The 13,887-nt window shown below is 42.8% G+C and overlaps 1 pseudogene; it reads right to left on the bottom strand.

Annotated features, from left to right (window-relative positions):
* Positions 1-12,250: 12,250 nt before the first annotated feature.
* Positions 12,251-13,162, bottom strand: LOC538929 (TBP protein-like pseudogene; annotated as a pseudogene).
* Positions 13,163-13,887: the final 725 nt, after the last annotated feature.

Here is a 13,887-nt window from a genome sequence, read left to right as displayed (position 1 = left end):
TTTTTTAAATTAAAAGGGTTTCCCTGGTGGCACAGGGGATGAGAATCTGCTTGCCAATGCAGGAGACAGAGCTCCATCCCTGGTCCAGGAAAATTTTGCATACCATGGAGCAGCTAAGGCCGAAAGCTACAACCACTGAGCCCTAGAGTCTGTTGGAGAGAAGTCCCCAAAACGAGAAGCCCATGAACTGCAAGAAGAGTAGCCCCTCCTCACCGCAACTAAAGAAAGTCTGGGCAAAGTAACGAAGACCCAGTGTAGCTAACAACAACAAAAATTGGAAAAGAAAAAGAAATACTTCAGCAAGCAGAGATTCCTTATTCGCTGCTGTCTTATATTGAATTGCGCTGACCTAAAAGACTGATGCTGGGAGGGATTGGGGGCAGGAGGAGAAGGGAATGACAGAGGATGAGATGGCTGGATGGCATCACCGACTCGATGGACATGAGTTTGGGTAAACTCCAGGAGCTAGTGATGGACAGGGAGGCCTGGAGTGCTGCAATTCACGGGGTTACAAAGAGTCGGACACGACTGAGTGACTGAACTGAACTGAAGCGCGTGCATGCTCAGTCGTGTCCAACTTTGAATTTTGTGACCACATAGACTGTTACCCACCAGGCTCCCCTATCTGCGGGCTCTCCCAGGCAAGAATACTGGAGCAGGTTGCCATTTTCTCCTCCATGGGCTCTTTCTGACCCAGTGACTGAAGCCAAGTCTTTTGTCTTTCCTGCGCTGGCAGGTAGATTCTTTACCACCACGCCACCTGGGCCAAGGTAGATGCCTAATCACATACTTGCTGAATGAATATGGGAGTGAAGAAGGGCCTTGACCTCTTTCCACACTTCACCCCCACAAGTCCAGGTGCCCTGAGAAGCCCAGATCCAAGGAGTCTTACCTGCCTCAGCCGTGCTTCCCACCCAGCATCCTCCCGTTTGCCCCTCAAGCCACCACCTCTCCCAGCTAGCACGCCCACAGCCATCAAACACGAGTGCAAAAAAAAAAAAAAGGCAACACATTTGGCTCACCTTTTACCTGGAATCACCACCATGCATGCACTGGTTTACTGAGAGAAATTTCCACAGGTGGAACCCTTATTTCTCGAGCCTACAAGACTTTGGGGTCATGTAAGTAGAAGACCTGTGGGCCTACGGAGAGCAGAGTTTCACCTGCCTAGTACCTCAAAGGAAAGAAGGAAGGGAGGGAGGGGGGGAGGCAGGAAGGGATCCCTAGTCAGGGGTAGGTTTTACTCAGCTCCAGGAGAAGAATCTCAACTTCTTTGCAGCTCAAACGTCAAGCAGGGAAGCTGGGAAGCAGGAAGCCACACCTCTTTGGGGATTTCAGGTTTTAGAATCTCACCATCTCACAGCTCCAGGCTATCAGGAGAAATAAATCCAGTCATAGAATTTTAGGTGATTTAGGAACACTTAGGGCTTCCCTTGTGGCTCAATTGGTAAAGAATCTGCCTGCAATGAGGGAGACCTGGGTTTGATCCCTGGTTTGGGAGTATCCTCTGGAGAAGGGAAAGGCTACCCACTCCAGTATTCTGGCCTGAAGAATTCCATGGACTGTATAGTCCCTGGGATCACAAAGAGTTGGACAGGACTGAAGGACTTTCACTTTTTCTTTCTTTCCGGAACACTTAAGCTCATCGCCTTGGGACACAGTCTCAAATCTAAATCTTATTATTCTATCCTATTTGAAGAGTTTAGTTTGAAATATTTTAAAAATAAAGCAAGCCATTCTCAAATCATAAAATATAGCACCCAAGCAGAAATGTGCACCATCAAAAACCTACAGCATGATGATTTATTACAAAGGAAAAGTTTATTAAACTACAGTTTCAGTTGGTAAATAAAACACTGCCATGCCCTGGCTCCTTTCTTAATCTTAATTCCCCAACTGTGTGATTTTTATGGTCGTCCCATCCTTGCTCTTTATCACTCAAGAATAAATCTCAATTTATGATAGTTTTACCTTTTTCTTGGTTATAACTAAATGGAATCATATCACATACAGTTCTTTCGTTTTGAATTTCACCACAGTGCATTCATTTTCATGGCAGTATGGAATTCCAGTCTATGAAAAAAAATATACGTACATACATACACAACCACAGTTCATTTATCCATTCATGGGCATCATGAGGGTTTCCAGTCCAGGGCCATTTTTAAACAACACTGCCATGTATACTTTTACATAGATCTCCAGATATACTTCAGCCTGCATTCCTATAGGCTGTATACCCCGTAGAGGAAGATCTACAATTGCAGTCTACACGCTGTGGCACATTAGTTTCATCAGACACAGTCCCGCACTGTGGGACACTGTTTTTTATCAGACACTGTTTTTCAAGTGGTTCTATCAAGAGGTTAAATCCTCCCAGAATCATTTGAGTGCTTCACATTCTTTCTAATACTTGGAACTGTCTGGCTTTAAATTCTGTACTTAATTGCAACGATTAGAATCAACAGTATTTCCATGTTCACAATGATACTGAGTACCTCTCCTAATATCTATTGACCTGTTGGATTTTCTCGAGTTCTCAAGTGAGTTCTTCGCTGGGTCTGTGTGTATGAGATCTCCTACTCTGTGCCTGGCATCTTCATTCTCTTGGCAGTATCTTTTGATGGACAGAGTTCTTAATTTTAATGTTGTTAAAGTTAATAATTAAACAGCACTTTTTTGTGTCATATTTAAGATGTAATTTCCTAATCTTAGACCAGAGTTTCTCTACCTCAGCACTACTGACATTTCAGTTTAGGTAACTTTTTGATGTAGAGGTTGTCCTGTGCATTATACAACGTTGGACAGCATCCCTATTCTTTACCAGCTAGATGACAATTGAAACATCTACCTCAAGTTTTTCAGATTAATTAATTTTTGGCTATCTGAATTGCAGCACATGGATCTTCACTGGGTGTTTGTTGTGATATGCGGGATCTTAAGCTTGGCTCGAGTACACTGCTGTTTCCCTGGTGGCTCAGTGGTAAAGAACCTGCCTGCCAATGCAGAAGATGCAAGAGATACAAAATATGTTGGGAGGATCCCCTGGAGTAGGAAATGGCAACCCACTCCAGCACTCTTGCCTGGAAAATTCCATGGACAGAGGAGCCTGGCAGGTTACAGAGCATGGAGTTGCAAAGAGTTGGACACAACTGAACAACTGAGCACACATGCCAAATCAAATCCCAGACATAGAGTTTTGGTAAGGTAAAGATAGCTTTATTGCTTTGACAGGCAAAGGGAGATACATCAGGATTATGCTTTGAAAAATTATGTGCCAGAGAACTTGAAGATTTTTATAACAGCAGGTCAAAGCTGGGGTCTCTGAGAAGAATAGGGTGTGAGCAGGGCTTGTACTCCCTTAATCTCATCTCAGGTGGGTGGTTTCCCAATCTTGATGTGTTTCTGTGGTTCTTTTAATCTTGCCTCAGGTGTTTTTTTGGCTGTTCCTCCCTTGATTATGGGTTTCCCTGACTGAAATCAGATTGATTATATTATTTGCAGCCAAAGATGGAGAAGCTCTATACAGTCAACAAAAACAAGACCAGGAGCTGACTGTGGCTCAGATAATGAACTCCTTATTGCCAAATTCAGACTTAAATTGAAGAAAGTAGGGAAAACCAGTAGACCATTCAGGTATGACCTAAATCAAATCCCTTATGATTATACAGTGGAAGTGAGAAATAGATTTAAGGGACTAGATCTGATAGATAGAGTGCTTGATGAACTATGGACGGAGGCTCGAGACATTGTACAGGAGACAGGGGTCAAGACCAACCTCATGGAAAAAAAATGCAAAAAAGCAAAATGGCTGTCTGGGGAGGCCTTACAAATAGCTGTGAAAAGAAGACAAGCAAAAAGCAAAGGAGAAAAGGAAAGATATAAGCATCTGAATGCAGAGTTCCAAAGAATAGCAAGGAGAGATAAGAAAGCCTTCCTCAGCGATCAATACAAAGAAATAGAGGAAAGCATGAGACTGGGAAAGACTAGAGATCTCTTCAAGAAAATTAAAGATACCAAGGGAACATTCCATGCAAAGATGGGCTCAATAAAGGACAGAAATGGTATGGACCTAACAAAGCAGAAGGTATTAAGTAGAGGTGGCAAGAATACACAGAAGAACTGTACAAAAAAGATCTTCATGACCAAGATAATCACGATGGTGTGATCACTCACGTAGAGCCAGACATCCTGGAATGTGAAGTCAAGTGGGCCTTAGAAAGCATTGCTATGAACAAAGATAGTGGAGGTGATGGAATTCAAGTTGAGCTTTTTCAAATCTTGAAAGATGATGCTGTGAAAGTGCTGCACTCAATATGCCAGCAAATTTGGAAAACTCAGCAGTGGCCACAGGACTGGAAAAGGTCAGTTTTCATTCCAATCCCAAAGAAAGGCAATGCAAAGAATGCTCAAACTACCACACAATTGCACTCATCTCACACACTAGTAAAGTAATGCTCAAAATTCTCCAAGCCAGGCTTCAGCAATACATGAACCATGAACTTCCAGATGTTCAAGCTGGTTTTAGAAAAGGCAGAGGACCAGAGATCAAATTGCCAACATCTGCTGGATCATGGAAAAAACAAGAGAGTTCCAGAAAAAACATCTATTTCTGCTTTATTGATTATGCCAAAGCCTTTGACTGTGTGGATCACAATAAACTGTGGGAAATTCTTAAAGAGATGGGAATACCAGACCACCTGACCTGCCTCTTGAGAAACCTGTATGTAGGTCAGGAAGCAACAGTTAGAACTGGACATGGAACAACAGACTGGTTCCAAATAGGAAAAGGAGTTCGTCAAGGCTGTATATTGTCACCCTGCTTATTTAACTTATATGCAGAGTTCATCATGGGAAATGCTGGTCTGGATGAAGCATAAGCTGGAATCAAGATTGCTGGGAGAAATATCAATAACCTCAGATATGCAGATGACACCACCCTTATGGCAGAAAGTGAAAAGGAACTAAAGAGCCTCTTGATGAAAGAGAAAGAGGAGACTGAAAAAGTTGGCTTAAAGCTCAACATTCAGAAACTAAGATCATGGCATCTGGTCCCATCACTTCATGGCAAATAGATGGGGAAATAGTGGAAACAGTGTCAGACTTTATTTTGGGGGGGCTCCAAAATCACTGCAGATGGTGACTGCAGCCATGAAATTAAAAGACACTTACTCCTTGGAAGGAAAGTTATGACCAACCTAGACAGCATATTGAAAAGCAGAGACATTACTTTGTCATCAAAGGTCGGTCTAGTCAAGGCTTTTTCCAGGGCTCATGTGTGGATGTGAAAATTGGACTGTGAAGAAAGCTGATGACCAAAGAATTGATGCTTTTGAACTGTGGGGTTGGAGAAGACTCTTGAGAGTCCCTTGGACTGCAAGGAGATCCAACCTGTTCATTCTAAAGGAGATCAGTCCTGGGTGTTCTTCAGAAGGACTGATGCTAAAGGTGAAACTCCAGTACTTTGGCCACCTCATGAGAAGAGTTGACTCATTGGAAAAGACTCTGATGCTGGGAGGGATTGGGGGCAGGAGGAGAAGGGGACGACAGAGAATGAGATGGCTGGATGGCATCACCAACTCGATGGACATGAGTTTGGGTAAACTCCAGGAGTTGGTGATGGACAGGGAGGCCTGGCATGCTGCAATTAACTGAGCAACTGAAATCATCAGTTCAGTTCAGTCACTCAGTCCTCTTTGTGACCCCATGGACTGCAGCACACCAGGCCTCCCTGTCCATCACCAACTCCCGGAGTTTACCCAAACTCATGTCCATCGAGCCAGTTGGACTCATTTCAAATGAGTCAGTTCTTTGCATCAGGTGGCCAAAGTATTGGAGTTTCAGCTTAAGTATCAGTCCTTCCAATGAATATTCAGGACTTATTTCCTTTAGGATGGACTGGTTGGATCTCCTTGCAGTCTAAGGGACTCTCAAGACTCTTCTCCAACACCACAGTTCAAAAGCATCATTCTTCGGCGCTCAGCTTTCTTTATAGTCCAACTCTCATATCCATACATGACCACTGGAAAAACCATAGCCTTGACTAGATGGACCTTTGTTGGCAAAGTAATGTCTCTGCTTTTTAATATGCTATCTAGGTTGGCCATGACTTTCCTTCCAAAGAGTAAGCGTCTTTTTATTTCATGGCTGCAGTCACCATCTGCAGTGATTTTGGAGCCCAAAAAAATAGTCAGCCACTGTTTCCACTGTTTCCCCATCTATCTGCCATGAAGTGATGGGACCAGATGCCATGATCTTAGTTTCTGAATGTTGAGCTTTAAGCCAACTTTTTCAGTCTCCTCTTTCTCTTTCATCAAGAGGCTTTTTAGTTCCTCTTCACTTTCTACCATAAGGGTGGTATCATCTGCATATCTGAGGTTATTGATATTTCTCCCAGCAATCTTGATTCCAGCTTATGCTTCATCCAGACCAGCATTTCCCATGATGAACTCTGCATATAAGTTAAATAAGCAGGGTGACAATATACAGCCTTGATGAACTCCTTTTCCTATTTGGAACCAGTCTGTTGTTCCAGGTCCAGTTCTAACTGTTGTTTCCTGACCTGCATACAGGTTTCTCAAGAGGCAAGTCAGGTGGTCTGGTATTTCCATCTCTTTCAGAATTTTCCACAGTTTGTTGTGATCCACACAAAGACTTTGGTATAGTCAAAGCAGAAATAGATGTTTTTTCTGGAACTCTCTTTCTTTTTCTATGATCCAGTGGATGTTGGCAATTTGATCTCTGGTACTGCTGCCTTTTCTAAATCCAGCTGAAGATCTGGAAGTTAATGGTTCATGTACTGTTGAAGCCTGGCTTGGGGAATTTTGAGCATTACTTTACTACTGTGTGAGATGAGTGCAATTGTGCAGTAGTTTGAGCATTCTCTGACATTGCCTTTCTTTGAGATTGGAATGGAAACTGACCTGTTCCAGTCCTGTGGCCGCTACTGAGTTTTCCAAATTTGCTGGCATATTGAGTGCAGCACTTTCACAGCAACATGTTTTAGGATTTGAAATAGCTCAACTGGAATTCCATCACCTCCACTAGCTTTGTTCATAGTGCTGCTTCCCAAGGCCCACATGACTTCACATTCCGGGATGTCTGGCTCTAGGTGAGTGATCACACTATCATGATTATCTGGGTCCTGAAGATCTTTTTTGAACAGTTCTTCTGTGTATTCTTGCCACCTCTTCTTAATACCTTCTGCTTCTGTTAGGTCCATACCATTTCTGTCTTTTATTGAGCCCAGCTTTGCATGGAATGTTCCCTTGGTATCTTTAATTTTCTTGAAGAGATCTCTAGTCTTTCCCATTCTCATGCTTTCCTCTATTTCTTTGTATTGATCGCTGAGGAAGGCTTTCTTATCTCTTCTTGCTATTCTTTGGAACTCTGCATTCAGATGCTTATATCTTTCCTTTTCTCCTTTGCTTTTTGCTTGTCTTCTTTTCACAGCTATTTGTAAGGCCTCCTCAGACAGCCATTTCACTTTTTTGCCTTTCTTTTTCTTCGGGATGGGCTTGCTCCCTGTCTCCTGTCCAGTGTCATGAACCTCCATCCATAGTTCATCAGGCACTCTATCAGATCTTGCCCCTTAAGTCTATTTCTCACTTCCACTGTATAATCGTTAGGGATTTGATTTAGGACATACTTGAATGGTCTAGTGATTTTCCCAACTTTCTTCAATTTAAGTCTGAATTTGGCAATAAGGAGTTCATGATCTGAGCCACAGTCAGCTCCCGGTCTTGTTTTTGCTGACTGTGTAGAGCTTCTCCATCTTTGGCTGCAAAGAATATAATGAATCTGATTTTGGTGTTGACCATCTGGTGATATCCATGTGTAAAGTCTTCTCTTGTGTTGTTGGAAGAGAGTGTTTGCTATGACCAGTGTGTTCTCTTGGCAAGACTCTATTAGCCTTTGCCCTGCTTCATTCTGTACTCCAACGCTGAATTTGCCTGTTACTCCAGGTGTTTCTTGACTTCCTACTTTTGCATTCCAGTCCCCTATAATGAAAACGACATATTTTTTGGGTGTTAGTTCTAAAAGGTCTTGTAGGTCTTCATAGAACCATTCAACTTCAACTTGAAGTTGAAGCTGGAGTTTCCCTGATAGCTCAGTTGATAAAGAATCTGCCTGTTACACAGGAGACCCCTGGTCAATTCCTGGGTCTGGAAGATCTGCTGGAGAAGGGATAGGATACCCACTCCAGTATTTTTGGGCTTCCCTTGTAGCTCAGTTGGTAAAGAATCCACCAGAAATGTGAGAGACCTGGGTTTGATCCCTGGGTTTGATCCCTGGGTTGGGAAGATCCCCTGGAGAAGGTAAAGGCTACCCGCTCCAGTATTCTGGCCTATAGAATTCTGTGGACTGTATAATCCATGGGGTCGGAAAGAGTCAGACAGGGCTGAGCGACTTTCACTTTCACTTTCTTTCCCTTGATTCTGTTCAGTTCAGTCACTCAGTTGTGTCCAGCCCTTCACAACCCCATGGACTGCAGCACACCAGGCCTCCCTGTCCATCACCAACTCCTGGAGTTTGCTCAAACTCATGTCCATCGAGTTGGCGATACCATCCAACCATCTCATCCTCTGTCGTCCCCTTCTCGTCCTGCCTTCAATCTTTCCCAGCATCAGGGTCTTTTCCAGTGAGTCAGTTCTTTGTATCACGTGGCCAAAGTATTGGAGTTTCAGCTTCAACATCAGTCCTTCCAATGTATATTCAGGACTGATTTCCTTTAGGATTGACTGGTTGGATCTCCTTGCAGTCCAAGGGACTCTCAAGAGTCTTCAACACCATAGTTCAAAAGCATCAGTTCTTCGGTGCTTAGCTTTCTTTATGGTCCAATTTTCACATCTATACATGACTAATGGAAAAACCATAGCTTTGAGTAGATGGACCTTTGTCGGCAAAGTAATGTCTCTGCTTTTTAATATGCTGTCTAGGTTTGTCATAGCTTTTTTTCCAAGGAGCAAGTGTCTTTTAATTTATTGTTCAAATCCACCTTTTGGAACCCAAGCTAGGCCATGGAGGCTGGAGACTTGCCTATAAGAAATGGGGGATAGAAAGGCTCTCCATACCTGGGAACTCTGCATGTTACAGAGTTTAAGCCTGCTCATTGCATGACAGGTCAATTAACTGAGAGACAAGGTGTTTAGGCAAATAATACGACTTTATTCAGAAAGCCAGCTGACTGAGAGGATAGCAGACTAATGTCTCAAATTAGCCATCTTATCCAGGTCTGGGAGCCAGTTTCACAGGTGGGCTGGGTCAGATTCTAACAAAGGCACTCTAATAGTCCGGTAGAGAGGCAGGATTCCCTGACACAGGCCATTATGTATGATTATAATAACAAAAGCAGCAAAAACAAAGGTTAAGGTCAAAGAAACAGATCCATCGTGGAGTCAGAATTGGCTCTTCCCTGCTACAATTCCCCATTGTCAATGTCCATTCCACAGTCTTGTGGGAAAAGGGAGTGATGACTGTTCTAACTGCTTTATCAGATGAATCCGTCCAAGAGTGTCTGCTATCGGTGTTCCAGTTGTTGATATTTGTCTTCTTCTGTTCCTATTTGGTATGTGTCTACTTTACACCTGTAGACTTAGAAATATTGGACATATAACCCAGGAGGCAGCATCTCAAGTTAAGGAATTATGTGCTTTTTTATGTATGGGAAGATGCAAGAGTCAGGGCTCATTAAAATTATTTCCTTGATATGTACCTCAGCTGTCTGGGGCCTGTAATCCTGTATTTTCATATCCTGAATTTCCTCAGGGTTCACCATAGGTAGTGGCTGCAATCTGATGACTGTGGCAGGTATTCGCCTTCCTCCGTTTTCTCAGGGCTCATCCACTCCCACTGGAGGGCTGAAATTGCTGATGATTGACAAGCAGGAAGTATTCCATTTCTCAGATTCTCCCCTCTTGGTTGGAAATTTGATCAATATTTGGGAGACAGTTCATGATCAAATTTTGTCTCACGGTGCTGGGAGGCTCATCCCAGATGGGGTGAAAGCTCTTGATATGCCACTCCGGGTGCTAAATTTTGGATTAGACCCCAGTCATAATAAGTTTCTCTGGATCTTGTGCCTAATTATGATCCAGCAGACATTTTCCCTTGTTGCTTCTTCCCATACCTAGAATCAAACTGTTACATTTATTTTATGTTATATTTTTAGTCATTTAAGCTTTGTTGGAGGCCTGGTTACCCACTGGGTATTACACGAGACAACAGTCTTATAAATTAGACAAGATATAAGTAATGCAGCCAGTACCATTGACAAAGACGAAGTGCAGCAGGGAGGCACGAAGCACAAACAGTTTGAAAACAAAGAACAAATTAAAACAATGATTAGTATAACTAGTTGTAACCCACTTGCAATAGTCAAGCAACCAAAGGAGTCATAACTGATTTAATGAGCTATCCATAGTTTCATTGTCCAGGCTGTACACAACTTACGCATGGCTTAATCTTTGAGACAGGCAAATGTTGCTCGCAGGATCAACCAAATAGAGGGGAAAAGATAAATGTTTCAATTCTTCTTACAAAGGTATAATTTACCAAATTATTGTAAGTCATAATTAGCTTAAGGGGGAGATTTTCCTTACTCTTGGAAAACACAGATTTAAACCAGTATTTTTAAGATAGAAGCCATAAAAATTATAACCATATTTACCAGTTCACTCAGTTCTGTGTAACTAAATTCCCTGGACCACCAGGAAGTCCCTACCCCCACCCCAGTTTTAACAACCAAAAAAAGTCTCAAGACATTGTCAAATATCTCCTGGGGAGCAATATTGGCCCAGACTGAAAACCACTGCCATAGATCATAAAGATATATTCTCACAGGATGTCTTGTAAAAAAGCTTCATGGATACATGATTCAATTGGAATTGATTTTTGTCCAAGCTGTGAGGCAGGCATTCTATGTCATTAGTTCTCCCTTGCAGATATCATATTTTTTCAACACCATTTATTGAAAAATCTATCTTCCTCACTGTTCTGCAGTGCTGCTTTTGTTACATTAAAAAACAAAATTCAACTGAGTAAACTGGAAGATCTAATTGGCTTTATTTGATGGTCTGGCAGTTATGCCTCCTAACAAATAGAAAAGAACTCTGAGGACCTGAACAAAATGGAAGGCTTTCATAGACAGAAGGAAGATGGGAAGAGGAAGTTAAGATTGGATTATTTTAGGCAAAGTCACCTCCCTTAGAGAAAGGCAGGGGGCTTTAGGCAGATTACATCACAGGAGTTGATTGGGTAATTCTGGATTAATTGGTTTAAAATTCTACTCCTGGGAGGGGCCTAAACTAATCACAATGGGGCTTAGCCCAAGGGACTCCATTTTAGGCTTTTTTTTTGGTTTGTTTCTTAACACTTTTATAAACAGCATTTATTCTACAGAGTACTCTGAAGGAAGAAAGATATGTGCAGCCATTTATGTTCATTAATATGAATGCAAACGTTTTTTTTTGTCCTGAAATACTGAAAAGGCGAATGTGTCTGGTAGAAAAATAATCCTTAAGAGTTGCCAATTAGAAAACAACACCTTTCAAAACAGATTTTTCTTTTCCTGGTAGAAAACAAAACAAAACTCTGGATTATGGGGAAGAAATTAAATAAAACAAAGTCTAATCAGTTGTTGAGGTGCCTTAACACAAAGTTTTGCCCCTTAAACCAACTTGTCAAAAGCAGTAAGTGGACTTCTCTGGTGGTCCAATGATTAAGAATCGGCCAAGGCACGGGAGTTAATCCGTGATTCAGGAAGATTCCACATATGTCTCAGGGCAACTAAGCTTGTTGCCTGAGTGACCTAAGAGCCCATGCTCTGAAACAAGAGAAGCCACAGCAAGGAGAAGCCCAAATACTACAACTCGAGAAAACCTGTGCACAGCAACAAAGACCCAGCACAGCCAAAAATCAATCAATAAAATACAAGAATTTTCAAAAACTTTTTAAAAAAAGCATGAAATGTTTAAAATCTAAATATAAATAAACAGACATTACTGCCCGATTAGTAACACAGTTTCAACAACTTACAGTAACACTTCTGGTGTTCTTCCTGCAGAAATAATACCCCTTCTTGGCACCCTTATGGGGTACACATGCAGGAGAGTTTCAATTGGAACTGTGATTTACAACCTCAAGTCCAACCTCTCACCACATGGGACCGTCTACAACACAACAAATACACCAAAACCAATTGGTTACAAAAAAAAAAGTGGGTGGAGGAGGCAGGAGCACACGACAGCCATTACGATGTCTTCCTGAAACCCTTTAGAATAGAGTAGATGTTATTAAAGGCTTCATAAATTTCACTTCTGACTTTAGCACCTGTTAACACAACTTTTCCAGAGACAAAGATAAGGAGAACAATTCTCGGTTTGATCATTCTGTAGACTAAACCAGGAAATAACTCTGGCTCATAACTAGCGAACTGTTGGTGGCTAAGCACAAGGGGTTCTAACCTTATGGGGAACTTCACATCACAGCTCCCCACCATATTCTGAATCTTGAAGTCCAAGAACTTAGCTGGAAAACCCAACTTCTGTATGATTCTGGCATATTTTCTTGCTGCTAGCCTGGACTGTTCTTCACTCTTGCCTCCTGTGCACACCATCTTCCCAGAACTGAATAAAAGTGCAGTGGTTCGGGGCTCTCTTATTCTCATGATTACAGCAGCAAACCTCTTGGGATTATATTCAGCATTTCGAGCAAGAAGGGCGATGCTCTTTAGGTCAAGTTTACAACCAAGATTCACTGTGCATACAACATTGTGCAGCTGTGGCACCAACTCAGCGATCTCTGAGGCTGGCATGGCAGGGGTCATGGGGATCATGGGGGTCATGGGGGATGGATACAGGGGAGTGGTACCCAGCAAGGGTGCGGTCGTAAGAGGCTGTGAGTCGAAGAGCTGTGGTGTCTGGTCCAAGGCCTCCTGGGTTGCCTCCTGGGATGTCGTCGAAAGCCGACCTGTTCTCACCGTCGTCTGCTGCTGCTGCTCCTCCTCTGAAGTAGACAGACTGTCGGTGCTCTGAATTGGCTGCGGAGTCAGTCCTGTGCCATAATGCATCACTGGACTGAAGACAGGGATTCCAGGACTCATGGCACCTTGAGGGGAGGCCAGATACTGGTCAAACGGAGAGAGGCTATCATTCCGATCCATGATGTTCACTGTCTTCTGGGTGAACCAAAACCTTCAGACTGGAAGTTGCCTAGGAAAGCATCCAGTCTTTTCCTGGAGCTAGTCTAGCACACTCTTCTCAGAGACTGACTTCTGTTACTGAAAGCTTAGCTCTTCTGTACATCCGTGTCGAATCAAATCCTGGAGACAAGTTTTGGGTGAAGTAGAAAAGAATAGCTCTACCACTTTGCAACGCAAAGGGAGATATACCAGGCTTCTGCCTTGAAAACCTAGAACTTGAGGGTTTTTATACTGGTGGAGTCTGACAAGGTTAGTGTGTGTGTGGGGCTTGCACTCCCTTAATCTCATCTCAGGTGGGCGGTCTCCTACTTTTGATGAGTTTATCTGGTCCCTTTAATCTTGCCTCTTTTGGGTTCTTGGCTGCTCTTCACTTTATTAGCAACTGCTCGAATCTGCCCTTTGGAACTCAGGGAAGGTCATAATGACTGGATATGGGTACACTATGTTCCTCAATGCAGTCTAATAAGCATACATGTGGACTTCCTTCCATTTCTTAACCTCAAGTTCAGTTCAGTCGCTCAGTCATGTCCGACTCTTTGCAACTCCATGAACCACAGCACTCCAGGCCTCCCTGTCCATCACCAACTCCCAGAGTCCACCCAAACCCATGTCCTTCGAGTTGGTGATGCCATACAACCATCTCATCCTCTGTCATCCCCTTTTCCTCCTGCCTTCAATCTTTCCCA

The sequence above is a fragment of the Bos taurus genome, chromosome 11 (assembly GCF_002263795.3).
Source record: "Bos taurus isolate L1 Dominette 01449 registration number 42190680 breed Hereford chromosome 11, ARS-UCD2.0, whole genome shotgun sequence".
In the NCBI taxonomy this organism is placed as follows: domain Eukaryota; kingdom Metazoa; phylum Chordata; class Mammalia; order Artiodactyla; family Bovidae; genus Bos; species Bos taurus.
Note: the sequence above shows the minus strand (reverse complement) of the source record. Positions and strands in the feature narration are given on the sequence as shown.